This window comes from Stegostoma tigrinum, chromosome 4 (genome assembly GCF_030684315.1).
Source record: "Stegostoma tigrinum isolate sSteTig4 chromosome 4, sSteTig4.hap1, whole genome shotgun sequence".
Lineage (NCBI taxonomy): Eukaryota > Metazoa > Chordata > Chondrichthyes > Orectolobiformes > Stegostomatidae > Stegostoma > Stegostoma tigrinum.
Window position 1 is genome coordinate 64824942 of NC_081357.1, and position 27306 is coordinate 64852247.

Here is a 27306-nt window from a genome sequence, read left to right on the forward strand (position 1 = left end):
CATCGTTAATTGCTATATCAAGGTTTATTGTACAGTGTTTCTAATGAAAATACAGCAAATTTACAAGGTCACCGTACTTACATTGACAGAAAGAATTTGAATTCAGAATTACCGGCTTATGTAGTATTGCTTTAGTTGACCTGTCACTGAATTTTATATTAACTCAGCTTTTGCTAGTCATTTGTTCAGTAATTATTTACATGGTGCTCCCATGCATGCAAGATAATATTACAGTATTTTATGTTGTACTATATCAAATTGTTTTATTTGGAGTAAACTAAAACAGTCATATTTTTCCAAAGCTGCAATTTGTTTTCATGACAATGTAAATCATCAGCATTTCTGTGTTATGCCTCACTGGGCTAGTGTGCTAGAAATCAAGTCCCTCTATCCCTTGGGTAATGATAAAGTTAAAGATTTTAAAATAGCATGTAGAATTTCCTGATTTACCCATCTTTAGATCCAAAATGACAGAAACATGGTCCAGACTTCTGTACTTAACTAGAATTACGGTATTTTTTACTAGTAAATTGACTGTAATTGTGGATAAATAACTATAAAACATTGACATATAACACTACTAGTTAAAACCCTATGCACACACACACAAAACTGAGAAAGCAGTTTAATGGTCTGGAGGTTCTGCTGAGGTGGGTCTGCTGATCAGAATGCTGCTTGTTAGTCTTTCTTCTCCTGCTGCTTTCATTAGTTTGTAAACAACATGGGGTGGCTGCTTCACAATTATAAAAGGTCTGACTTACTAATTAAAAGTCACAGCCTATTCCAACTGCTCACCTAAAAATTTAGTTTTCTATAGGTTTAATGTGGTTTTTACTTCAGAAAACAGATGCAGTTCCTGAACTGATGGCTTTTCACAATCTTGGTCGCTGCCCTTAGCTCACCAGTTACCTGAAAATCAATCATATAGTTGTTGGCAGTCAGAAAGCTTTACACTGATAACTAGTTATTAGTCTACAGACCAATCAGCTCCTTGTTGCTGAATCACCATTTGCACACACCCTTAACTCCAGCTCATCCACAAACTACACCTCAATTAATGCTTGAACAGGCTCCTGTGTTAATGCCACTTAGTCACATAAGTTTACAGTGCAGGAAAAGGGCCTTTAGCTCATAAAGTCTCTGCTAGCCAAAAATAAACACCTAAATATTGCCTAAAAGGCAATGAATGTCAGGTCACTTGCTTTTGAATATTGCATTAATCATTCGGGTTCGATTGGTTTTAAAACAATTCATTTAACATTTCAGTCCAGAAGTAAAATTACAGAAAAATAAATGAAACATTATCTTTACACTAAACAATGGGTTTAACATTGCAATGTGAGATATAGGATCTGAATTAGGCCTTTGGCCGATTGAGACTTCCCCAATATTCAATCATAGCCGATATGTTTCTCAGTCCCATTCTTCTGCCTCCTCCCTTAGCCCTTGATCTCCTTACTAATCAAGCACTTATTAAGCTCTGTCTTAAGGATAGTCTATGACGTAGCCTCCACTGCCTTTTGTGACAACGAGTTCCAAAGATTCACTACCCTCTGGCTAAAGAAATTCTTCCTCATCTCAGTTCTAAAGGGTCAACCTATCACTCTGTCTCCTACCAGGGGAAACATCTTCTCCATGTCCACTTTATCCAAGCCCCAATATTACACAAGTTTTAGTTACATCTCCATTGTCCTTCTAAACTCCATTGAGTAGAGAGTCAGAATCCTCAACTGCTCCTCATATAAACCTTCACTCCCAGGTTCATTTTTGTGAACCTACTTTGTAACCACTCTAAAACGGCTCATAATATTCCAAATGTGGTCTGACCATGTCTTTAGAAAGCTTCAGCAGTAGATACCTGCTCTTTCATTCTAGCCCTCTCAAAATGAATGTGAACACTTTTTACTTTCCTATCTGCCGAATGAACCTACATGTTAATCTTATGAGAATCCTGAGCTAGGACTGCTAAGTTGCTTTGTGCTTCAGATTTATGCAGTCTTTCCCAATTTAGAACATACCATGTCTATTCTTCCTACCAAAGTGCATAATCTCACTTTTTCCCACATTGTATTCCTTCTGCTATGTCTATACCCTCTCTCAAAGCCTGCCCACGTCCTTCTGCAGCCTCCCCACCTTCTCAGTACTATCTTTCCCTCTACCACTCTTTGCCTCATGACTATGAAAACCACAATTACCACTTGAAACATTGTAAGGGTACCCAGGAATTCTGATGTTAAAATGCTGACAGTCCCCAAACTTTTCTTTTCCTTCTCCATCAATGTAAAAGTATCCTATAGACTCCGAAGCCACTAAAAGCAATAGCTGCTTGATCACTTGTTGGATTTAAACTTGCATCTCTACAAAGTGTATATCATCTTGTCAGACCTTGATTCCATCTTTATCTTTTGTTTCTCACTAAAGGCCAAGTTTCATTTTTTTCATAATGACTACACTGCTGTACGATCTATCATAGGAGCTTGTAGATTATCAGCTTGAAAATTATATCTCTCTGTTCAACGGTTTTCTACCAGTGTTTTATTATATTTCTGAAATGCTGTAGCGGTGCAGAGAAAATGGACGTTAATTCCAGCATGAGACGTTGTCATTCTGTTTTGGGTTTAGCAAGAATAAATGAAAATGATTCCCACTGTCTTGTTATCTCAGTACACCCTGTACTTGCTCATACTTCAAAAAGGAGCACAGGAAATAGGAGCAGGAATAAATCATCCCCTCGAGCCTACTTCACTGTTCCACCAGATTTCCTCAGTGTCATTTTGCAGCACTATTCCCATATTCCTTACCTATTGATCTCAATCTTGCGCTGGGAATTTCCAAAGATTCAGCACTTTGAGTGAAGAAATTCCACCTCATTTCAATTCTAAATGGCCTGTCCCTTACTCAGACTATTTCACCTTGTTCTACGCTCTCAAGCCTCTCAAGCAAGAAGAAACATCTTTCCCACAAATACACTGTTACGTTGTGAACGAATCTTGGCCATTACAAAGATATTGCCACTCATTCTTCTAAATTTTAGAGAATTCATCCCAATCTTCCTTCATTGGACAATCCTTCCATTCCCCACTTTCTCCATGGAAAGTACGTCCTTCCTTTGGGTAGGAAGACAAACACAGTACACAATATTCCAAATAAAAAACAAAAGAACTGTGGTGCTGTTAATCAGAAACAAAAACAGAACTTGCTGGAAAATTGCAGAGGTCTGGAGGCGTCTTTGAAGAGAAATCAGAGTTAACATTTTGGCTTCAGTTGCCCTTCCTCAGAACTGACGGTAGCCAGAAAAGTATCAGAAAGTATATGCAGAAAGTAGGGTCGGTGGAGGGGGAAAGGAGTAAATGATAGATGGGGTTACAGCCCAAAGAGAGAGAAGAACAGTTGGACAGACAAAGGACGGGATGGAACATGTGAGAGCTCAAGCCCTAAAATGGTTGAACTCGATATTGAGTCCAGAAGATTGCAGAGCCCCCAGGCAGAAAATGTGGTGCTGCTCTTTTAGAGGGCGCTGAGCTACGCTGGAGCACTGCAGCAAGCCTGAGACGGAGACATTGGCCAGGGAACAGGGTGGTGTGTTAAATTGACAGGCAACTGGAAACTCAGGGTCATTTTTTGCAGGCAGTGCATTCGTGTCCTGCAAAATGATCACCCAGTCTGTGTTTGTTTCCCCAGGGTAGAGGATACCACATTGCAAGCAGCGAATGCAGTAGAATGGATTGTGTGAAGCGCAGGTAAAGTGTGGCTTCACCTGGAAAGTGTGTTTGGGGAAGTGCTTGGGTCGCTGTCCAAGGGCCCAAACACATCTTCCAGGTGAAGCAGCACTTTTCATTTTTCCACATAATTTTCCATCTTCCATGTTCTTGCCGTGTTAGGCTATCTAAATCCCCTTGAAGTCTCAGTATCCCTGACACAAATTATATCCCCAGCCAGTTTTGTCATGGACCAGCTTAGAAAAAGCACATTTTGTCTAAGCAGCCAAATCATTGTTATAGATTATGAATATTTGGTATCTTCACTCCAATCCTTGAAGTATTTGCTTAGCAATTTGAGAACTACCTGTTTGTTCGACAAGGACTACGTATTTTATTTTTATGTCTTTAAAGTCTGCAAACTGCAAGTATGTGTTTTTTTAAAGAAAACATGATTTACGAGGATGGCTGCATAATTTCTCAGCAAGGAATTCAATATCTATTGTGAACTCTGTTGTGTAGCTATGGATTCCTGCAATGTGAGGATGATCAAGAGTCAGGGTTGTTTTTACAAGTGCAGATGATTGGTTTTCAGCTGACTACACTGGTTGGAACTGGAAACAAGTCATATAAACACAGGCACATGGAAAGAGAAAGACATAGAAGTGTTCTCTCCAGTAGAAGCTATGTGTTCTCTGCAGAAAAAAAACCTCAGTTTGCATTTGACCAAAACCAGATACTTGTCCTGCAGCAGCTGCTCTGAGCTATGAATTTTGAACTGATAGACATTTTCCAAGTGAATCAGTGACTCTGCAATTCTTACATAATAACAAAGTGTGGAGCTGGATGAACACAGCAGGCCAAGCAGCATCTAAGGAGCACAAAAGCTGACGTTTCGGGCCTAGACCCTTCTTCAGAGAGGGGGATGGGGTGAGGATTCTGGAATAAATAGGGAGAGAGGGGGAGGCGGACAGAAGATGGAGAGAAAAGAATTTAGGTAGAGAGGCGAGTATAGGCGAGGAGGTAGGGAGGGGATAGGTCAGTCTAGGGAAGATGAACAGGTCAAGGAGGCGGGGCGAGGTGGTAGGTAGGAAATAGAGGTGCGGCTTGAGGTGGGAGGAAGGGATGGGTGAGAGGAAGAACAGGTTAGGGAAGCGGAGGCAGGCTGGTCTGGTTTTGGGATGCAGTGGGGGGAGGGGACGAGCTGGACTGGTTTTGGGATGCAGTGGGGGAAGGGGAGATTTTGAAGCTTGTGAAGTCCACACTGATACCATTGGGCTGCATCACTGCTGCAATTCTTACAAACCAGTGAAGGCTTCCAAAGAAAGACAACTGAATGGCAAGGGCTTGGGTAGCTGAAGGAGAATCAATCAAAACTCTCTCACTCCGTGTATGTGTGTGGTGTGTGGTGTGTGTGTGTTTAATTGTGATTAGAGTTTTACTAGTGTTATATGCCAATGATATATATCTGTCTACCTGCATCTATAGGCTAATTACATACCATAAATAATAATATTTGTCTAATACAGAAACCTAGTCTATGCTTTCTACCAATCTTGCTCAGAAAGTCTGGAAAAATTGGGTACTGTATGTACCTTAAAAAAAGTAACATTGCCCATACGACTCCAGAATGTACAGTGTGCTAACCTAGTAGGTTTTGACAATTCCCAATGTTTTCTGCTCAGCCAAGTTACAATCCATTTCAGTAAATTACTTCCAATCCCATTTGTTGTAATGTTGTTTACCAATCTTTTGTGCAGGACCATATCAAAAGCCTTTTGAAAACCCAAATATTACTACCTCCACTGGTTTCTCCTTATCTATTCTTCTAGTAACATCCTCAAATAATGCCTAAAAATGCTTTGTGATAATTAATATTATTTCTCTCTCATAAATCCATGGTTAATTCACCATTATTCATTGAATAAATTTAAATAGGAAATGGATGGATTTTTAACTAGTAAAGGGCTGAACATTTAAGGGGAGTGCGCAGGAAAGTGGAGTTGAGACCGAAATGAGATGGGTTCCTTCTTCTCATAGTTCTTATGTTTTTATTTAGCATACTCTTCCAAATCCTACCATCATTTTCTGAATGTCCAGTTATCTTCTATAATAGATTGCAGGGATCTGCTCCTATTGCTATCACGCTGATAGTTCACAAGCTGGCCTTTTTTGCCGAAGTAGACTCATATTTCTCCTTTCCAACCGAGAGGAACTGTTCCAGAATTTATAGAATTTTGAAAGGCAACCACTAGTGATCCATTGACTGTACAACTACCTCTTCCAACATGGTCGGCTATAAATCAGGTCCAAATTATTTGTCTACTTTCAGTCTCACTGATTTCTGCAGTACTTTTTGGTCATATAATAATCATTTATTTGGTTCTTAATTTTCACTAGTCTCTTGGTTCTCAAAGATTTCATGAAAGCTGATGTAAAGCTTCCTCTGTGAAGACAGGTTCAAAAAACTATTTCAGTTTCCTTGCAATTTCCTTATTATATTATAAATTCACCTCTCTATGTAATGGACCCATGTTTGTATTATGGAAACTTTTGTGTTTCTCAATGGTTCATTTTCACAATCTATTTTCTTTTGTTAGTTTGAAATGTGGTCTCATTGAGACATGAGAGAATGGGAACTACAGATACTGGAGAATCCAAGACAACAAAGTGTGGGGCTGGATGAACACAGCAGGCCAAGCAGCATCTTTGATGCACAAAAGCTGATGTTTCGGGCCTAGACCCTTCATCAGAAAAGGGGATGGAGAGAGGATGCTAAAATAAATAGGGAGAGAGGGGGAGGCGGACCGAAGATGGAGAGAAAAGAAGATAGGTGGAGAGGAGAGTATAGCTGGGGAGGTAGGGAGGGGATAGGTCAAGCCGGGGAGGACCGACAGGTCAAGGGGGCGGGATGAAGTTAGTAGGTAGGAAATGGAGGTGTGGCTTGAGGTGGGAAGAGGGGATAGGTGAGAGGAAGAACAGGTTAGGCAGGTGGGGACGAGCTGGGCTGGTTTTAGGATGTAGTTGGGGGAGGGGAGATTTTGAAGCTGGTGAAATCCACATTGATACCATTGGGCTGCAGGGTTCCCAAGCGGAATATGAGTTGCTGTTCCTGCAACCTATGGGTGGCATCATTATGGCACTGCAGGAGGCCCAGGATGGACATGTCGTCTAAGGAATGGGAGGGGGAGTTGAAATGGTTTGTGACTGGGAGGTCCAATTGTTTACTGTGAACCGAGCATAAGTGTTCTGCAAAGCGGTCCCCAAGCCTCCGCTTGGTTTCCCCAAAGTAGAGGAAGCCACACCATGTACAGCAGATGCAGTATACCACATCGGCTGATGTGTAGGTGAACATGTGCTTGATGTGGAAAGTCATCTTGGGGCCTGGGATGGGGGTGAGGGAGGAGGTGTGGGGGCAGGTGTAGCACTTCCTGCGGTTGCAGGGGAAAGTGCCAGGTGTTGTGGGGTTGGAGGGGAGTGTGGAGCAGACAAAGGACTCGTAGAAAGGGTGGTCTCTCCGGAAGGCAGACAAGGGTGGGGTGGGAAAAATGTCTTGGGTGGTGGGGTCGGACTGTAGATGGCTGAAGTGTCGGAGGATGATGCGTTGTATCCGGAGATTGGTAGGGTGCTATGTGAGGACTAGGGGGATTCTCTTTTGGCAGTTATAGTGAGGGCAAGATGTGAGGGATGAGGTGCAGGAAATGTGGGAGACGCGGTCCAGGGCATACTCGACAACTGCGGGGATGGGGTGGGTGGTGGGGGGGTGGAGGTTGCAGCCCTTGAAGAACGAGGGCATCTGGGATGTGCAGGAGTGGAATGCCTCATCCTGGGAGCAGATGCGGTGGAGGCGAAGGAATTGGGAATAGCGGATGGACTTTTTGCAGGAAGCTGCGTGGGAGGAGGTGTATTCCAGGTAGCTGTGGGGGTCTGTGGGCTTGAAATGGACATTGGTTTGTAGGTGGTTACCTGAGACGGAGACTGAGTGGTCCAGGAAGGTGAGGGATGTGTTGGAGATGGTCCAGGTGAACTTGAGGTTGGGTGGAAGGTGTTGGTGAAACGGATGAACTGTTCGAGCTCCTCTTGGGAGCAAGAGGCAGCTCCGATTCAGTCATCAATGTAACGGAGGAAGAGGTGGGGTTTTGAGCCGGTGTAGGTGAGAAAGAGGGACTGTTCCACGTAACCTACAAAGAGGCAGGCATAGCTTGGGCCCATGAAGGTACCCATGGCCACCCTGTTAGTCTGTAGGAAGTGGGAGGAATCAAAAGAGAAGTTGTGTAAGTTGAGGAAGAGTTCGACTAGGCGGATGAGGGTGTAGGTGGAGGGGGACTGATCAGGTCTGTGGGACAGGAAGAAGCGGAGGTCCTTAAGGCCATCTGCATGGAGAATACAGGTGTATAGAGAGTGGAGGTCCATGGTGAAAATGAGGTGTTGGAGACCAGGAAATTGGAAGTTCTGGAGGAGGTGGAGGGCGTGGGTAGTGTCACGGATGTAGGTAGGGAGTTCCTGGACCACGGGGGAGAAAATGGAGCCCAGATAGGTGGAGATGAGTTTGGTTGGGCAGGAGCAAGCAGAGACAATAGGTCAACCAGGGCAGGAGGAGCAGTGGTAGTGTGGTGCACTGACCTTTACATCGCTGAGGCCAGACGCCAACTCTCCGACACCTCCTCTGGCCGCCCCCTTGATCATGACTCCACCCCCGAGCACCAAACCATCAACTCCCAAACCATTCATGACCTCATCACCTCAGGTGACCTTCCACCCACAGCCTCCAACCTCATTGTTCCCCAACCCCACACCACCCGCTTCTATCTCCTTCCCAAAATCCACAATCCCGCCTGCCCTGGTCGACCTATTGTCTCCACCTGCTCCTGCCCCACCGTACTCATCTCCACCTATCTGGGCTCCATTTTCTCCCCCGTGGTCCAGGAACTCCCTACCTACTTCCGTGACACTACCCACGCCCTCCACCTCCTCCAGAACTTCCAATTTCTTGGTCTCCAATACCTCATTTTCACCATGGACATCCACTCTCTATACACCTGTATTCCCTATGCAGATGGCCTTAAGGCCCTCCGCTTCTTCCTGTCCCACAGACCCGACCAGTCCTCCTCCACCGACACCCTCATCCGCCTAGCCGAACTCTTCCTCAACTTACACAACTTCTCTTTCGATTCCTCCCACTTCCTACAGACTAAGGGGGTGGCCATGGGTACTCACATGGGCCCAAGCTCTGCCTACCTCTTTGTAGATTATGTGGAACAGTCCCTCCTTCGCACCTACACTGGCCCAAAACACCACCTCTTCCTCTGTTACATTGATGACTGTATCGGCGCCGCCTCACGCCCCCAAGAGGAGCTTGAACAGTTCACCCATTTCACCAACACCTTCCACCCCAACCTGGGCCATCTCCAACACATCCCTCACCTTCCTGGACCTTTCTGTCTCCATCTCAGGCAACCACCTACAAACCAATGTCCATTTCAAGCCCACCGACTCCCACAGGTACCTGGAATACACCTCCTCCCACGCACCTTCCTGCAAAAATTCCATCCCCTATTCCCAATTCCTTCACCATCCTGCTCCCAGGATGAGACATTTCATTCCCGCACATCCCAGATGCCCTCGTTCTTCAAGGGCTGCAATCTCCACCTCCCCCCTCAGTGGTCGAGGACACCCTGGACAATGTCTCCCGCATTTCCCACACATCATCCCTCACACCTCGCCCTCACTATAACTGCCAAAAGAGAATCCCCCTAGTTCTCACATAGCACCCTACCAACCTCCGGATACAACGCATCATCCTCTGACACTTCAGCCATCTACAATCCAATCCCAACACTAAAGACAGTTTTCCATCCCCACCCTTGTCTGCCTTCCAGAGAGACCACTTTCTCAGTGACTCCCTTGTCCGCTCCACACTCCCCTCCAACCCCACCACACCTGGCACCTTCCCCTGCAACTGCAGGAAGTGCTACACCTGCCCCCACACCTCCTCCCTCACCCCCATCCCAGGCCCCAAGATGACTTTCCACATCAAGCAGATGTGCCTGCACATCCGCCAGTGTGGTATACTGCGTCTGCTGTACATGGTGTGGCTTCCTCTACATTGGGGAAACCAAGCGGAGGCTTGGGGACCGCTTTGCAGAACACTTATGCTCGGTTCACAGTAAACAATTGCACCTCCCCGTCACAAACCATTTCAACTCCCCCTCCCATTCCTTAGACGACATGTCCATCCTGGGCCTCCTGCAGTGCCACAATGATGCCACCCATAGGTTGCAGGAACAGCAACTCATATTCCGCCTGGGAACCCTGCAGCCCAATGGTATCAATGTGGATTTCACCAGCTTCAAAATCTCCCCTCCCCCAACTACATCCTAAAACCAGCCCAGCTCGTCCCCACCTGCCTAACCTGTTCTTCCTCTCACCTATCTCCTCCTCCCACCTCAAGTCGCACCTCCATTTTCTCCCTACTAACCTCATCCCAACCCCTTGATCTGTCCGTCCTCCCCGGTCTGACCTATCCCCTCCTTGCCTCCCCATCCACACTCTACTATCCACCTATCTTCTCTATCCATCTTTAGTCTGTCTCCCCATCTCTCCCTATTTATTTCAGCATCTTCTTTACATCCCCCTTTTCTGATGACGGGTTTAGGCCCAAATTGTCAGCTTTTGTGCTCCTAAGATGCTGCTTGGCCTGCTGTGTTCATCCAGTTCTACACTTTGTTGTCATTGAGACATATTGGATTCCGGAAGGGATTGACAGGGTAAATTCTGAGAGGATATTTCCTTTCCTGTAAGTGTCTAGGACCAGACGACACAGACTCAGAATATATTGCCTCCAATTTGAAACTGAGATAAAAAGGAATTTCTTCTCTTGAATGTTTGTGAGTCTTTGGAACTCCTTGCCAATTAGAGCTGTGTGGCTAGAGTCATCATGTATATTTAAACCTGAGATAAATAGATTCTGAATCAGCCAGGAATCGGGGGTTACTGGAAATTGGCAGGAAACTGAACATGAAGAATGTCAGATCAGCCATGATCTTATTGGATGGCAGAGCAGTCTTGAGGGGCCAAAAGTCTTATCTTGTTCCCATTTATTATGGTCTTCCTTGGTCCTTCCTTGCTCAAGTCTAAAATGTCTCCAATCCTCAAGCTTACTACCTTTTTACTTTAAATTTATAGGAATCTGCCTTTAATCTGTTAAACATCTTCAACTAGTCACATTTGCATTATTATTCCTGTGGGTTATTTGTGTCTCAAGTGAATGTATATTTGCTGTATATCATATTAATTCTTTAAATGTGAACCACCGCAAGGCTATGACACGTCTTAATGTGGTTTCCCAAATCATTGCAACCAACATGCTCTTGTATCTTCGTAGTTTCTTTGTTTAGAAATAGGACCTGTGTTTCAGTTCAAACCTGGCGACATCAAAACTTGATGTAAAGTTCTCCATTATGAGGTCTGTTTTTGCTAACGTATCCTCTGCGTTGAGATTTTTAAGGACCCTTTTCTTGTTGTCAAATACTGAACCTAAAGTAACCCATTGTTTATTAGTTTCTCAATGTGCTGTTCTAGAAAACCATCTTGTGTAGATAACAGGTCATCCACAGCTCTAGTTCCAAATAGCTTTGCCCAATCCCTATGTAGGTTGAAGTCCCTCATGATTAATGCTTTACTTATCAGCTCCAATTTCCAGATTTATGCAAAGCCATACATTATTGATTTGGTAGACTATACATAACTCCCAGCAGTGTGTGCTTCCCCTTTCCCATTTCTTTGCTCTATTCAATCCGCATCCTGAGCTTCTGATCCAAGATTATCAATAATCTCACACTGATCTCATCCTTAATAGTGCTACACTATTTACTTTTCTTTCTTGCCATTCTTCCCAAATTTCAAAAATCCTTGAATATTCAATCTCCAAACTTGATAATTCTGTGGCCACATCTATGCAATAGCAATTAGATCATATCCATTTACTTCTCTTTGTGCTGCTAATTCATCTACTTAAGTGTGAATACTTCATGCATTCAGACAAAATTCCTTTAAGTTTTCTTTAGCATTTTGATCCTGTTTAATGTTGGCCTTCATATCCATTGCTGGTCAAATTCACATACTGCTTTTCTTTTTACAATTAACAGCTAAGCTTCTCTCCTAGCTGAACTTTCTCTCAGACTCTTTGCCAACCAATAATAAACCTTTCCCAAGAGCACTGAAGGCATCAGGATGGGTGAATGGGAAGGGTTTAGATGGATATGGGTCAAATCCTAGTAAATGAGACTGGGTTAATTTAGGATATCTGGTTGGCATGGACAAGTTGGACTGACGGGTCTGTTTCTGTGCTGTACAACTCTATGTCTCTAAAACTCTACGTGTAAATTATGTTATATTTAAATTCAATCACATCTGCCTTCTCTCTCCCCTTCCATTTGTATATCAAACATCTCTGAAGTATTTATGTTGCTTCTTATAACAAAAAGCCTCTATATTTGAGTCATTAGTAATTGTCATGATCATGCTTTTCCAAGACTAATTGATCTATATCAAAATTGTTTACAGAACAAGAGGCTATTCACCCTGATGTGTCTGCGCTGACAGGTTGGAGCCTGACCGTTGAAGTTTACATGACATTTAGGGAAGACAGGAAACTAGAAAAAGTTAGAGGAGTAGCTCCATTAATTAATGGGTTTATTAGTGCAATAGAGACGGCTGACCCAAATTCAGAGAGAAAAAAATGGTTTTGGTAAAGATTATAAATGAAAAGGCAAGGTGTCACTTTAGGAATGAAGTCTCGTCATCCTAACAATAGCCATATGGTAGAACAGAGTATAAATGGATAAATAAGGAATGATTGACAATAATCATGAATAATTTAAATTTATGATTGGGCTAGAAAAATTCGATTGATAAAAGTAGCCTAGGTGAAGAACGCTTTATATCTAGTTTCTGAGAGTAGCACATTTTAGAGCCAACCAGAGGGGTATTGCACATTGAGTTAAGACTAATCAATGGTCTCAGTGAAGGTGACTCTACATAGCGGCAATCACACTGTGACTGAATTTTACTTCATTTTGATGGAGAAAAGAGTAAATACGAACATTTGAGGGCATGAAGGCAGACTTAGCTAAACAGGGCAGGCTAATTAGATTAAGGGAAATGTCAATAGAGATCAATGGCAGTCAATTAAAGGGTTATTTCAAAATACGTAGAATAGATACATTCCAATGAGAAAGAAAATTTCCAAGGGAGATCCCACCATCAGTAGCTGACTAAAAAAAAGTTAAAGCTGGCATAAATCTTAAAGGAGAAGTATTTAACTGCACAAAGGCAGGTTTTAATTCAAGACTGGATGTAAAGAAGAAAGAATGAGCAAAGTATTAACATTGGAAGATTAGAGTATGACAGAAATCTAAGTAGAAATAAAATTGACAGTAAGCGTTTTGTCGGCATATCCAAAGAAGGAGTGAGTTAGCAATGTGACTATATTTAATAATGGAATGTAAGGAGATGGCTGATGAATTTAATTAGCACTTTGCATCCCACTTCACGATACAAACTGCAAGTAACAACAAAATGTCTGTAAGTCAGGAAATGGAAAGTAGAAATGAACTTAGAAAGATTAAACTCACAAGAAAATTGCCACTGAGCAAGCTTTTGGAGCTGAGGGCTAACAAAGCTCTTGATAGGGTCCTTAAAAAGTTGGCTGTCAGACAAATGATGAATGGTTTTAATTTTCCAAAACTTCTGTGATTCAGAGAATATTCTGTTACATCAAACATACTAAATGTAATCTATTTTTCAAAAAGGTGTTTGGAGGTGGGGGCACATATCAGGAAACTGCAGGCCAATTAATTTGACATCTGGGAAGATGTTAGGAGGTACTGTGAAGGTGGGTCCAGCAGAGCACTTAGATAAGTTACAGGCGAGTAGGCCAAGTCAATGTGATACTTTAAAAGAGAAATCGTATCAACCAATTTGAAGCTCTTTGAAGTAATAGTATTGTGGCTTGGAGAAAAAAAAACTTGCAGATACTTGCAGTCCCATGGAATTGCTGCCCTTACCCTCCTAATTGGTGAAGGCCGTTGAGTTGGAAAGTATTACAGCAGAAACCTTGGTGTGTTACTGCAGTGCATTTTGATGGTACACACATCTGCTGCTGTACATTGGTGGAGGGAGTGAATGTTGACAGTTTTGGATGGGTGGTCAGTGCTGTGGTGAAAGGGAAACAATTGGATAAATGCACTTGTGTTTCCAGAAGACATTTGATGAGGCATTACATCAAAGATTATTATGGAAAATAAAAGCTCATGGTTGTGGGTTACATATTGGCATGGATAAAAAATGGCTCGCTCTCAGGAACTAGACATAAATGGGTCTTTTTCTGACTGTTGCAATGTAATGAGCTGCGTGACATGGGGATCAGAGCTGGGGCTGCAACGTTTTAGAATTAACAGAAATGGTTTGGATGAAAGGTTCAAAGGTCTGGTTGTTAAATTTGTTAATAACAAAGGCAAGTAGGAAAACAAGCTGTGAACAGACTGTTGGAAATGTTGTGTTGAGACTGCATGTCAACCATAACTTTATTTATTGGTGGAGCAGGTTCAAAGGGCAGTGTAACCTACTCATGTTTCTTACTTTTAAGGTGATATCAATAATCTGAGGTTTAACATTAACCTTGAAACTGAAGTAGACCAGTATGTTTGAGGCTAAAAGTTCTGATGTGTGTAACTCAGCTCCTAAATCTCTCAAAACATATCTACCATTTATAAGAAACAAGTCAAGAATGTGATGGAATACTTTCCATTTGACTGGACAAGAGCAACTTCAACAAATCTCACGATGCTTGACACCTTCTAGGACAAAGTAGTCCATTTGGTTATCACTGTATCCACAATAAACGACATTCACTCTCTGTGCTGATGCATAGAGGCAGATGTGTGTACCATCAAGTTTCACTACAATAATACACCAAGATTCCTCTGACATAACCTTCTGAAATCAATGATCTCCTTCAACCAGGAGAAGAACAGTAGCAGTCGCATGGGGCCGTTGACACCTCCAAGGATTTTCTCCAAGCTGTAGAACAAATTGACTTGGAACTATATCATCATTCCTTCACTATCACTGACATTTACATCCTGTTAATTAACAAAATATCTTGAAATATTTCCACATTTTGAGCAACATCCATTTCCCATAATTGTTTCCTGTTCAATTTATGCTGCAACATATCACTGTACCTACACTTACCCAGCAGACTTTTACTGAATGCCTCTTAGAAATTGTTACACCACAGCTACTAAACTCACTATCCATCTAATAAGTCAGCTACTCAAAAATGTTGATTAGAATTTCTGACATAATTTGCCTAGATTTATCCCAGCTGGCATCCATTAATTCATGAATTTTTTAAAATTCTTGTTAATTTAAATCACTAATTAGGAATACTGGGAAATTAGCCACAACTTTAGATAAACTGGCCTGTTGCAATTAGGATTTTTTTCTTTCTCTTCTTGGAGAGATTTGCATTCACTACCCTCCAGTCCTTTGCCATAATTTGCTGTATATTGTAAAGCTGTGTCCAGAGCCTCTTGCTGTCTCTTATAATTTCTTTAACAGATTAAATTAAATGCCATCAAATCAAGTAACTTGCACATTAAATTTTCCGAACATTTGGAGAACTAATTCATTTTCTATGATTATCTCCAACCATTCTATCCTTTAGCTCACCTTGATTGATAATAGATAAGAAAATTGTCTATTTAATATCTTTTTTATTTCATCTTCCACAAATCATCTCTTTTCTTGCGCCTGAACACAATCAGCTGCAAAGATGGAACACAAATAATACTCGCCTGAATCTTTGGTGACTATTCTGTATTTAAAATACACTGCATCAAAGGGCACAATTCTGCTGGCAACATTGGCACTAAATTGAAAGTAACAGCAAGATGTGTTACACTCAAACTATGCTGAAGATAGTACTGAGGAAAACAATGAGAGACTTGTGCTGAGAGACAGTAGGACTTGCCGATGCTGGAGAATCTGAGATAACAAGGTGGGGAACTGGATGAACACAGCAGGCCAGGCAGCATCAGAGGAGCAGGAAAGCTGATGCTTCGGGTCTGGAGCCTTCTTCATTCAGCTCCACACCCTGTTATGCGAGAGACTTGTGCTGTTTGGGTATTTCAGGTTCTTGTTCAAGTTTATAAGAATGGAAATGCCAGTACAGGGACACTGTAGAAGAGATATGTTGTGCCTATTTACCATATACAGTGGGTATGAAGCCAATCAATGAAGTATCCTCTGCCCGATCTGCATAAGTGCTTAAGCCACTGCCAATTTATTGGGACTTTTATTGGCGTGCACGGACAATAGACATTTAAATATTTAAGTTAGGAACCTGACATTTGATAAACTTTCATAATTTGTTGATGTATAATTTGGCATAGGAACTAACACAATTGTTTACTGCTTCCTACAACTCCCAGTGAAAATTAAGTTTAAAGATGGCCTTTAAAATAGCGCCGAGAGACCCAGCAGGAACAGAATCATTGAAGGAGTCATGATCTGTAAGCTGCTGCAAGAGAATTTCCAGCCTGTTGTAAGATTCACCCAATTTCCCTGTTCCAATACATTCAATAAAGCGTGGATGATCCATTTCACCATATTTATGCTTGGAACAGTGTTGTAAATGAACTCACATGGCCCTACCATTCTGCAAAAATATAGTTACCAGCTAGTTATTTAAGGCGTGCTCTGTCCCCAAGTGAAGAGGAACCAATTGGTATTTATACTGCATCCTATTAAAATACTGAAGTATTAATGAATTGTTGTTTTCCTTTTAACCGACACTTCTTAATTCCATTAGTGAATTCTGAAATCATGTTATCTCCACATTTCTGCACTGCACAGTGGAAGTCAGTTGTTGCTAATTGTTAAGATACACAGCATGTTTGATTTGGAAGATGTTCCAGTGAAAGACTGCAGATGCAAATGTTGTCGCAGATCCTGCTGTCATTTCAGTCTTGTGACTCAAATATAGTTTATTCTTACAGGTGGATCCAATTCCTTCATGTGCATTTATGTGACTATTACTCACTCTTGTTGGTCACTGGCTTTCTTAGGGATTTGCCAGACCGGCATTAGCACTGTCCAGGCAGCTTGACTGTGCTGCTGGTAGATCTAAGGTTCTGTTGATCATGGAATTACACTACAGGAGAGAACATTGTTCCATTAATTCACAATGATGATTGTGTTGAAGCGATTCCAGATGAGATTGTGGCCGGTACAATGGTGAATGTTTATCATTTCAATATACTAAATTAGATCTTTTTACTTAGAAGGCCAAGGGGTAATGGAGGTTTTAAAATGATCAAGGAGTTAATGGCATAGCAAAGAGAAGATATTTTTATTTAACATGCAAACAAGAGAAATGCAGAATTAGGGATCATGAATATGAAGCAACTTCTATCCAATTAGTAATTTAGGAGAAATTTACCTCTATAGAGAGTAATTAAAATATGGAACTCCAGGCCACAAGGAATAGCCAAGGCGATTAGCACATATAGGAATCTAAATCAATCAGAAGAGAGGAACGGTACAGCCATCGGGTAAAATAAAGTAGGAAAGGTTGACGCTGAAACAAAAACAGGAATTGCTGGAAAAGCTCAGCAGGTCTGGCAGCATCTATGGAGAGAAATCAGAGTAAACCTTTTGGGTCCTGTGAATATCACAAGGGGATTGAGGTAGAAGCTCATCTAAATTGACTCTGCACACGATGCCTAGAGCTGGAACTTTTAGACTGATGTGAACCTGGCAAGATGAGGGTATTGTTTCCTAAATCAGAGCACAAACTATTCCAATCATTCTGCAAATTTGGAGTATCAGTTCCATAGTTCATAATTTCAGATCACAGCTACGAATTTGCAAATTGATTTGAAATTATTCTGGCAAAGGCAATTTCCAGTAGTTGGAAGGATTTAGCGATATCGTGAGAAGTGGTTAAGTGAAATCTATGAACACATGGAAACAGATTTGTTGAGCCTAGTGTCATTCTCAGCTTTCAAAAATTTTTGATTCTTTTTGTGCATTCTTTTTTTCCATCTTTTCCAGGGGGTAGGTAACTTGTGATGAGCTGTGCTGGTTGATGTAGATTGCAGTTTAAACAAAGCTCCATCATGGCTCTATGTGCCTTGGCTACTCACTTCCTTCATAAGTCAAAATCTGAAGGGAGGTGTAGAAGAAACAATTGATTTTTTATATATAAAAATGTTGCCATTGCCTCTTTATAGTAATACTAGATTTCTAAATATTCCTGAACACAGCTTAAATATGAATAGTTTACATGCAATTGTAACTCTAAAATTGCATACAGAAACGAAATTTGGCTGTGTTAGCATGAATTATTAATGCTTGTATGAAGTTTGTGCTCATTTGATTGAAAATGTGAGTGCTGGAAAATGGAGCCATTTTATATTTTGCTACCAAGCATCCATCATGAATTAGTTCGACAATGCGGATTGTCATTTCTTTTTGAAGTACAATGCAAGAAAAAATAGTGGGAGACAAAAAAATAACTGAAAGTTCTAGAAAACTCATAATGTATAAGAACGTATATAATAATGGAAGTAGTCAAACAGCAGAAAGAGACTCCTACTGACAAAGGTCAAAAGTGACTTGGATATTGGAATGCAAAACAAAAGTTCAAGATTTGCTAATGATATCATGTTTAAAAGTGTGTGGATAATTCCAACCCAATGTACTTCAAAGTCCCTGAAGCCTCATCTCCAATTTTAAATACACTTTTAAGACTAGTTATGATATTGCTTAGAAATCATCTATGTACACCATAAAGATGCCTGAAAGCCTGCCCCCACCTCCCCACAGTGTCAGTAAAACACAAAAAGTTTGTACTCAGTTGAAAACAGTTTAATTTTACTAAAATGGACATTATCGAGAGGTACCAAAACCTAGATGTACAATTTAGGCCTTTTTGACACTTAGCTCAGTGCCCCCATTGTTATTAGTACCTCTTTCGGAGGGTGAAGAAATACTTCTCTTTGAGCTGGCTTCCTTGCAGGTGTATATAACTAGAAAACTTGCACTTTTCAGCATAAAACTGCCGAGCCAAATTTGATTTTGCAGATAAATGATAAACTGTACAACCAGCAATCCCAGAGGTCAACAATTCTCCACAAATGCAATGGATCAGCAGCAACAATTACTACAGTAGCAACAGTTGCTATGGCACCCATATTCCCCAGACAGACAAATGCATTTCATGAAACAGCAGATTCCAGACAAACAGCCAACACCATCATGACATCGGAAGATTTGAACAATTTAAAGATTATTTTTGTAACGTGTATAGACAGACAAGCTGAAGAAAAGAGTATTTGAGGACTAGAATACTGAACCCTAGACTAGGCTCTTGATTTGATGAACATCAATGATCCAAACACTCATTAATGCTTTGGTGACTTGAATGATCCATAACAGGCACCTCAAAACACTGGAGCAGTATCACCAGTTGGTTCTTCAAAAGCCCCTCAAATTGGAGGTAAAAGTACTGATCCAACCGTAACATCCTCTCTTAAGTTAGCATATCCACCATCAAGGTATTAATCATTTAAAGTCAGCTTTACCATATAACCATGGGTTTATGATGGAATATGTTGGCCATAATGTCAGGCTCACAAAGCAACTGTTCTGTAGAGAATTCAGTCATGCCTGGAGACTCTCAGGAGGAAATTAGAAACACGCTGCTGATATCCTAAGAACATTCCTGAAGAGGTCAAACACGGCCGCTGATTCATGGGGTTCCAGTCTTGAGACTGATGAAGATGGAGAAGTCTCATTTGGGAAGGTATCGCACACATCAACAGGCTTCACTGGGGATGGATAGAAGTAAAGCTGAAGAATCCAAGAGAGTACATAAACATCCAAAGAATCCATCTACCCATCTCTTCAAGCGCCTCCTGCAGACTGTGCATGGAAGTTATCTGCCATCTCAGGACTCATTGAACCAGGATGGAAGGAAATCTTCCTCAACCTGAGGAGTTGGCTAAAAAAAAGTAGAATGGAGAAAGTTGGAACAGTCTAAAAAGTACATACTTTTAATCCCGCAGTTGATCATTTTTTTCTATGGGCTATGTCAATAACATTTAAATGATAGATCATGCATTTGATTTGCTTTTTTTAGGTTAAAGTTGATGTTTCGACAAATATTTGTGCACTATTACTTGTCATTTGCACATAGCCTCTCACTAAGCAGTTACAGTACCAGAAGTCATGGAGACTATGCCATTAAATACAGGAATATATGATTCTTACCAGTCTATGTAACCAAATATGACCACTTCATGACATCATCAATACCTGTGGTCACACACTACCTGGACGCTAAGGCCTGATTTTTTGCAATGAGGAGAGGGTCACTGTCTTAACCAAAATGGTAGCAAAGCCTGTCTAAACTGGGCATCCACTAATAATGGCAGTGAAAGAATAAAGGTAGAAAGTACTTTGAATGTCCATAGTTCTTAAAGAGCCTACCAATGTTAAAGCGTAGGTGCTTTTAAAAAAAGTTCTAATTTTTTCTTCTAAAGTGTCCAAAACATGATTAGTGAGCCCAACACTTTTACAGGAGAAAGTTTAAAGCTATTGATATGATTGGGACATATGGTACCCTTTTTGGAGTGGTAAGCTTATCATAGAACATAGAACATAGAACATGACAGCACAGTACAGGCCCTTTGGCTCTCAATGTTGTGCCGACCTGTCATACAGATCTCAAGCCCATCTAACCTACACTATTACATGTACGTCCATATGCTTATCCAATGACAACTTGAATGAACCTAAAGTTGGCGAATCTACTACCGTTGCAGGCAAAGCATTCCATTCCCTTACTACTCTCTGAGAAAAAAAACTACCTCTGACATCTGTCCTATATCTTTCACCCCTCAATTTAAAGCTATGTCCCCTCATTCTCGCCGTCACCATCCAAGGAAAAAGGCTCTCCCTATCCACCCTATCTAACCCTCTGATTATTTTATATGTTTCAATTAAGTCACCTCTCAACCTTCTTCTCTCTAACGAAAACAGCCTCAAGTCCCTCAGCCTTTCCTCGTAAGACCTTCCCTCCATACCAGGCAACATCCTAGTAAATATCCTCTGCAGCCTTTCCAAAGCTTCCATATCCTTCTTATAATGCAGAACTGTATACAATACTCCAAGTGCAGCCGCACCAGAGTTTTGTGCAGTTTCACCATAACCTCTTGGTTCCGGAATTCGATCCCTCTATTAATAAAAGCTAAAAGACTGTATGCCTTCTTAACAGCTCTGTCAACCTAGGTGGCAACTTTCAGGGATCTGTGTACGTGGACACCGAGATCTCTCTGCTCATCTACACTACTAAGAATCTTACCATTAGCCCTGTACTTTGCCTTCCAGTTACTCCTACCAAAGTGCATCACCTCACACTTGCCTACATTAAACTCCATTTGCCACCTCTCAGCCCAGCTCTGCAGCTTATCTATGTCTCTCTGCAACCTACAGCATCCTTTGTCACTATCCACAACTCCACCGACCTTAGTGTCGTCTGCAAATTTACTAACCCATCCTTCTACGCCCTCATCCAGGCCATTTATAAAAATGACAAACAGCAGTGGACCCAACACCGACCCTTGTGGTACACCACTAGTAACTGGTCTCCAGGATGTACATTTCCCATCAACTACCACCCTCTCTCTTCTTTCAGCAAGCCAATTTCCGATCCAAACTGCTATATCTCCCACAATTCTATTCCTCCGCATTTTGTACAATAGCCTATTGTGGGGAACCTTATCCAACGCTTTGCTGAAATCCATATACACCACATCAATCGGTTTACTCTCATCTACTTGTTTGGTCACTTTCTCAAAGAACTCAATAAGATTCGTGAGGCACGACCTTCCCTTCACAAAACCGTGCTGACTATCCCTAATGAATTTATTCTTTTCTAGATGATTATAAATCCTATCCCTTATAACCTTTTCCAACACCTTACCAACAACTGAGATAAGGCTTACTGGTCTATAATTACCAGGGCTGTCTCTACTCCCCTTCTTGAACAGGGGAACCACATTTGCTATCCTCCAGTCATCTGGCACTATTCCCGTAGAAAATGACGAGTTAAAGATCAATGCCAAAGGCTTGGCAATCTCCTCCCTGGCTTCCCAGAGGATCCTAGGATAAATCCCACCCAGCCCAGGGGACTTATCTATCTTCACCCTCTGTAGGATTTCTAATACCTCCTCCTTGTGAACCTCAATCCCACCTAGTCTAGTAACCTGTATCTCAGTATTCTCCTCGACGACATTGTCGTTTTCTAGAGTGAATACTGTTGAAAAATATTCATTTAGCGCTTCCCCTATCTCATCTGACTCCACACACAACTTACCACTACTATCCTTGATTGGGCCTAATCTTACTTTCGTCATTCTTTTATTCCTTAAATACCTATAGAAAGCCTTAGGGTTTACCCTGATCTTATCCACTAACAACTTCTCATGTCTCCTCCTGGCTCTTCTGAACTCTCTCTTTAGGTCTTTCCTGGCTGCCTTGTAGCCCTCAAGTGCACTAACCGAGCCTTCACATCTCATCCTAACATAAGCGTTCTTCTTCCTCTTGACCAGAGATTCCACCTCCTTTGTAAACCACGGCTCCCGTGATCTACAGCTTCCTCCCTGCCTGACAGGTACATACTTATCTCGGACACACAGGAGCTTTTCCTTGAATAGGCTCCACATTTCTAATGTGCCCATCCCCTGCAGTTTCCTTCCCCATTCCATGCTCCCTGAATCTTGCCTAATCGCATCGTAATTGCCTTTCCCCCAGCTATAACTCTTGCCCAGTGGTATACACCTATCCCTTTCCATCACTAAAGTAAACATAACAGAATTGTGATCGCTATCACCAAAGTGCTCACCTACATCCAAATCTAACACCTGGCCGGGCTGATTACCCAGTACCAAATCTGATGTGGCTTCGCCCCTTGTTGGCCCATCTACATACTATGTCAGGAAGCCGTCCTGCACACACTGGACGAAAACTGACCCATCTACAGTACTCGAACTATTAGTGTTCCCAGTCAATATTTGGAAAGTTGACGTCCCCCATGACAACTACCCTGTCTATCTCACTCCTATCGAGAATCATCTTTGCTATCCTTTCCTTTACATCTCTGGAACTATTCAGAGGCCTATAGAAAACTCTCAACAGGGTGACCTCTCCTTTCCTGTTTCTAACCTCAGCCCATACTACCTCAGTTGACGAGTCCCCAAACATCCTTTCTGCAACTGTAATACTGTCCTTGACCAACAATGCCACACCTCCCCCCCTTTTACCATCTTCTCTGTTCTTACTGAAACATTTAAATCCTGGAACCTGCAACAACCATTCCTGTCCCTGCTCTATCCATGTCTCCGAAATTGCCACAACATCGAAGTCCCAGGTACTAACCCATGCTGCAAGTTGACCCACCTTATTCCGGGCGCTCCTGGCATTGAAGTAGACACACTTCAAACCAACTTCTTGCTTGCCGGTGCCATCTTGCGTCCCTGAAACTTTATTTCGGACCACCCTACTCTCAACCTTTTCTATACTCGAACTACAATTATGGTTCCCATCCCCCAGCTGAATTAGTTTAAACCCACCCGAATAGGCTTAGCAAATTTCCCCCCCCCAGGATATCGGTACCCGTCTGGTTCAGGCGAAGACCATCTTGATTGTAGAGGTCCCACCTACCCCAGAAAGAGCCCCAACTATCCAAGAATCCAAAACCCTCCCTCCTGCACCATCCCTTTAGCCACATGTTCAACTCCTCTCTCTCCCTATTCCTCGCCTCCCTAGCACGTGGCACGGGCAACAAACCAGAGACAACAACTCTGTTCGTCCTTGCTCTCAGCTTCCATCCTAGCTCCCTGAATTTCTGCCGTAAATCCCCATCTCTCTTCCTACCTATGTCGTTGGTGCCAATGTGGACCATGACTTGGGGCTGCTCCCCCTCCCCCTTAAGGATCCCAAAAACACGATCGGAGACATCACGCACCCTGGTACCTGGGAGGCAACACACCAACCATGAGTCTCTCTCGTCCCCACAGAACCTCCTATCTGTTCCCCTAACTATGGAGTCCCCAATGACTACTGCTCTGCTCCTCTTCCCCCTTCCCTTCTGAGCAGCAGGGACAGAATCTGTGCCAGAGACCTGTGCCCCTCTGCTTTCCCCTGTTAAGTCCCCCCCCCCAACAGTATCCAAAACTGTATACATATTGTTGAGGGGAATGGCCACAGGGGATCCCTGCACTGCCTGCTGGTTCCCTTTCCATTCCCTGACCGTAACCCATCTGCCTTTTTCTTGTACCTGAGGAGTGACTACCTCTCTGTAACTCCTCTCAATAACCCCTTCTGCCTCCCGAATGATCTGAAGTTCATCCAGCTCCAGCTCCAGTTCCCTAACACGGTTTTCAAGGAGCTGGAGTTGGGTGCACTTCCCGCAGATGTAGTCAGCAGGGACACTAGTGGTGACCCTTACCTCCAACATTCTGCAGGAGGAACATTCAACTGCCCTGACCTCCGTTCCCATTATTCTAAATTCCCAAAGAGACTGTTGAAAAATAAAGAATAAAAAATAAACTAGTTACATTACCAATCAGGCACACAGAACCTTTTATTTGGTTAGAGGAGGAGGATGGGTGGGAGACACTACCCGGATAGTGTTTCGGGTAACGCAATCACACAAATACATTATAATAAGATGTGAGGCTGGATGAACACAGCAGGCCAAGCAGCATCTCAGGGGCACAAAAGCTGACGTTTCGGGCCTAGACCCTTCATCAGAGAGGGGGATGGGGAGAGGGAACTGGAATAAATAGGGAAAGAGGGGGAGGCGGACAGAAAAGAAGATAGGTGGAGAGAGTGTAGGTGGGGAGGTAGGGAGGGGATAGGTCAGTCCAGGGAAGACGGACAGGTCAAGGAGGTGGGATGAGGTTAGTAGGTAGATGGGGGTGCAGCTTGGGGTGGGAGGAAGGGATGGGTAAGAAGAAGAACCGGTTAGGGAGGCAGAGACAGGTTGGACTGCTTTTGGGATGCAGTGGGTGTGGGGGGAGAGCTGGGCTGGTTGTGTGGTGCAGTGGGGGGAGGGGACGAACTGGGCTGGTTTAGGGATGCAGTTGGGGAAGGGGAGATTTTGAAACTGGTGAAGTCGGCATTGATACCATTAGGCTGCAGGGTTCCCAGGTGGAATATGAGTTGCTGTTCCCGCAACCTTCGGGTGGCATCATTGTGGCACTGCAGGAGGCCCATGATGGACATGTCATCTAAAGAATGGGAGGGGGAGTGGAAATGGTTTACGACTGGGAGGTGCAGTTGTTTGTTGCAAACTGAGCGGAAGTGTTCTGCAAAGCAGTCTCCAAGCCTCCGCTTGGTTTCCCCAATGTAGAGGAAGCCACACCGGGTACACTGGATGCAGTATACCACATTGGCAGATGTGCAGGTGAACCTCTGCTTAATGTGGAATGTCATCTTGGGGCCTGGGATAGGGGTGAAGGAGGAGGTGTTGGGGCAAGTGTAGCATTTCCTGCGGTTGCAGGGGAAGGTGCCGGGTGTGGTGGGGTTGGAGGGCAGTGTGGAGCGAACAAGGGAGTCACGGAGAGAGTGGTCTCTCCGGAAAGCAGACAGGGGTGGGGACGGAAAAATGTCTTGGGTGGTGGGGTTGGATTGTAGATGGCGGAAGTGTCGGAGGATGATGCATTGTATCCGGAGGTTGGTAGGGTGGTGTGTGAGAACGAGGAGGATCCTCTTTGGGCGGTTGTGGCCGGGGCGGGGTGTGAGGGATGTGTTGCGGGAAATACGGGAGACGCGGTCAAGGGCGTTCTCGATCACTGTGGGGGGAAAGTTGCGGTCCTTGAAGAACTTGGACATCTGGGATGTGCCGGAGTGGAATGCCTCATTGTGGGAGCAGATGCGGCGGAGGCGGAGGAATTGGGAATACAGTCCAACCTGTCTCTGCCTCCCTAACCGGTTCTTCCTCTCACCCATCCCTTCCTCCCACCCCAAGCCGCACCCCCATCTACCTACTACCCTCATCCCACCTCCTTGACCTGTCCGTCTACCCTGGACTGACCTATCCCCTCCCTACCTCCCCACCTATACTCTCTCCACCTATCTTCTTTACTCTCCATCTTCGGTCCGCCTCCCCCTCTTTCCCTATTTATTCCAGTTCCCTCTCCCCATCCCCCTCTCTGATGAAGGGTCTAGGCCCGAAACGTCAGCTTTTGTGCTCCTGAGATGCTGCTTGGCCTGCTGTGTTCATCCAGACTCACAATTTATTATCTTGGAATTCTCCAGCATCTGCAGTTCCCATTATCTCTGACACAAATACATTATCTCACTCACTTACCAGTCCCGTGTCCGCTCCTTCTCAGCGTACCTCCGCCTATTCACGAGGTAAGCTTTTTAAAGATTCAAAAACAGTGACTCAGCGGCTTCCCGACAGCCTCCTGCTTGCGCTGCTGCTCAACCAGAAATGGATAAGTCCAATGGAATCCTTGGGACAGAATACAATGCCATTTAGCAGTAGACAGATGGCTTTAATGAAAGGTGAACAGACTTGGGGATAGTTAAAAGTAGGCATGACTGTAAATAATAAGCGCTTAAGTTAATTGTAACTACCAGACGGTCAAAGGAACTGTCAAACTGTCAATGGCATGCTTAAGCTTATTAGAAACATTACACTCTCATGAGTGCTAACAATCTGTCAAGGAATTTAAATTTTTTGGACTTTAATTTTTCTAAAATCTATCTGTAGTATAAAAATATGTTTCCTACTTCACTCTGTTGACACAAGCCTGAGAACTATTATTATTGGTTTGTGATGCATGACTAGGTTTACAACCTATCACGATCACTGTGATGTGGCTATCAGCTTATAGTTTGATTGATAGCTCTACACATTTATGAAGAGTCTTAAGTTGTGCTATGAATACAAACACATGCTTTTTATTATTAGGATTTGAAGAAACTTGAATATAGCACAGGCCCTGAAGTCTGCCCCTTAAGGACACTGAGTGAATTGGCATGAAGGGTGTAATGGCAAAGGATAGTCGATGAGAGTATAACTTAACATAAGTTAGCATAGGGGGTATGAAAGGCCATGAGGCAGTTGGGGGAACATAGGTTTCTAAGGGGGCATGAGGAGCTATTGTGTAGAAGGGTAAGTGGGAGTTGGAATGCAGTGGTGTTGTTGGCATGAGTATGCGATGAAGAGTGTGTCAGGGATGAATGAGTGAGGGGTGAAGGCTGAAGGGCTTTTTTGAGTTTTAACAGTTGCAATGAAGTTGCAGAGCACTGAGGGTAGCCATTCACACATCTCTCTCTGTACCCGGCAGACACCTGTAGCTTCCTCTGAACTCTTTCTAGAAGCAGCAGACTTAACTCCCATTAAGATCAATACACCCCCAGCTTCCATCTCGTAGCAAATATTAAACCTTCTGCAACATTTTTTCTCATGTTGAGTTTGTAGCACTGTGAATTTCCTTGAATCTATGCTCCGAAGCAAAGA

At 43.1% G+C, this 27306-nt stretch overlaps 1 protein-coding gene across 7 annotated transcripts in view; it reads left to right on the forward strand.

Annotated features, from left to right (window-relative positions):
* pkib (protein kinase (cAMP-dependent, catalytic) inhibitor beta) overlaps nt 1–27306 on the forward strand; it is an 80042-nt gene that overhangs the window by 19030 nt on the left and 33706 nt on the right. Inside the window, exon 2 of one of the 7 annotated variants that reach the window (XM_059645745.1) lies at nt 12264–12302. The exons of the other annotated variants lie outside the window; for them this stretch is intronic. The gene's annotated coding sequence lies outside the window, so the exon portion shown is untranslated. The remainder of the gene's footprint in view (nt 1–12263; nt 12303–27306) is intronic. 7 annotated transcript variants of the gene reach the window in all.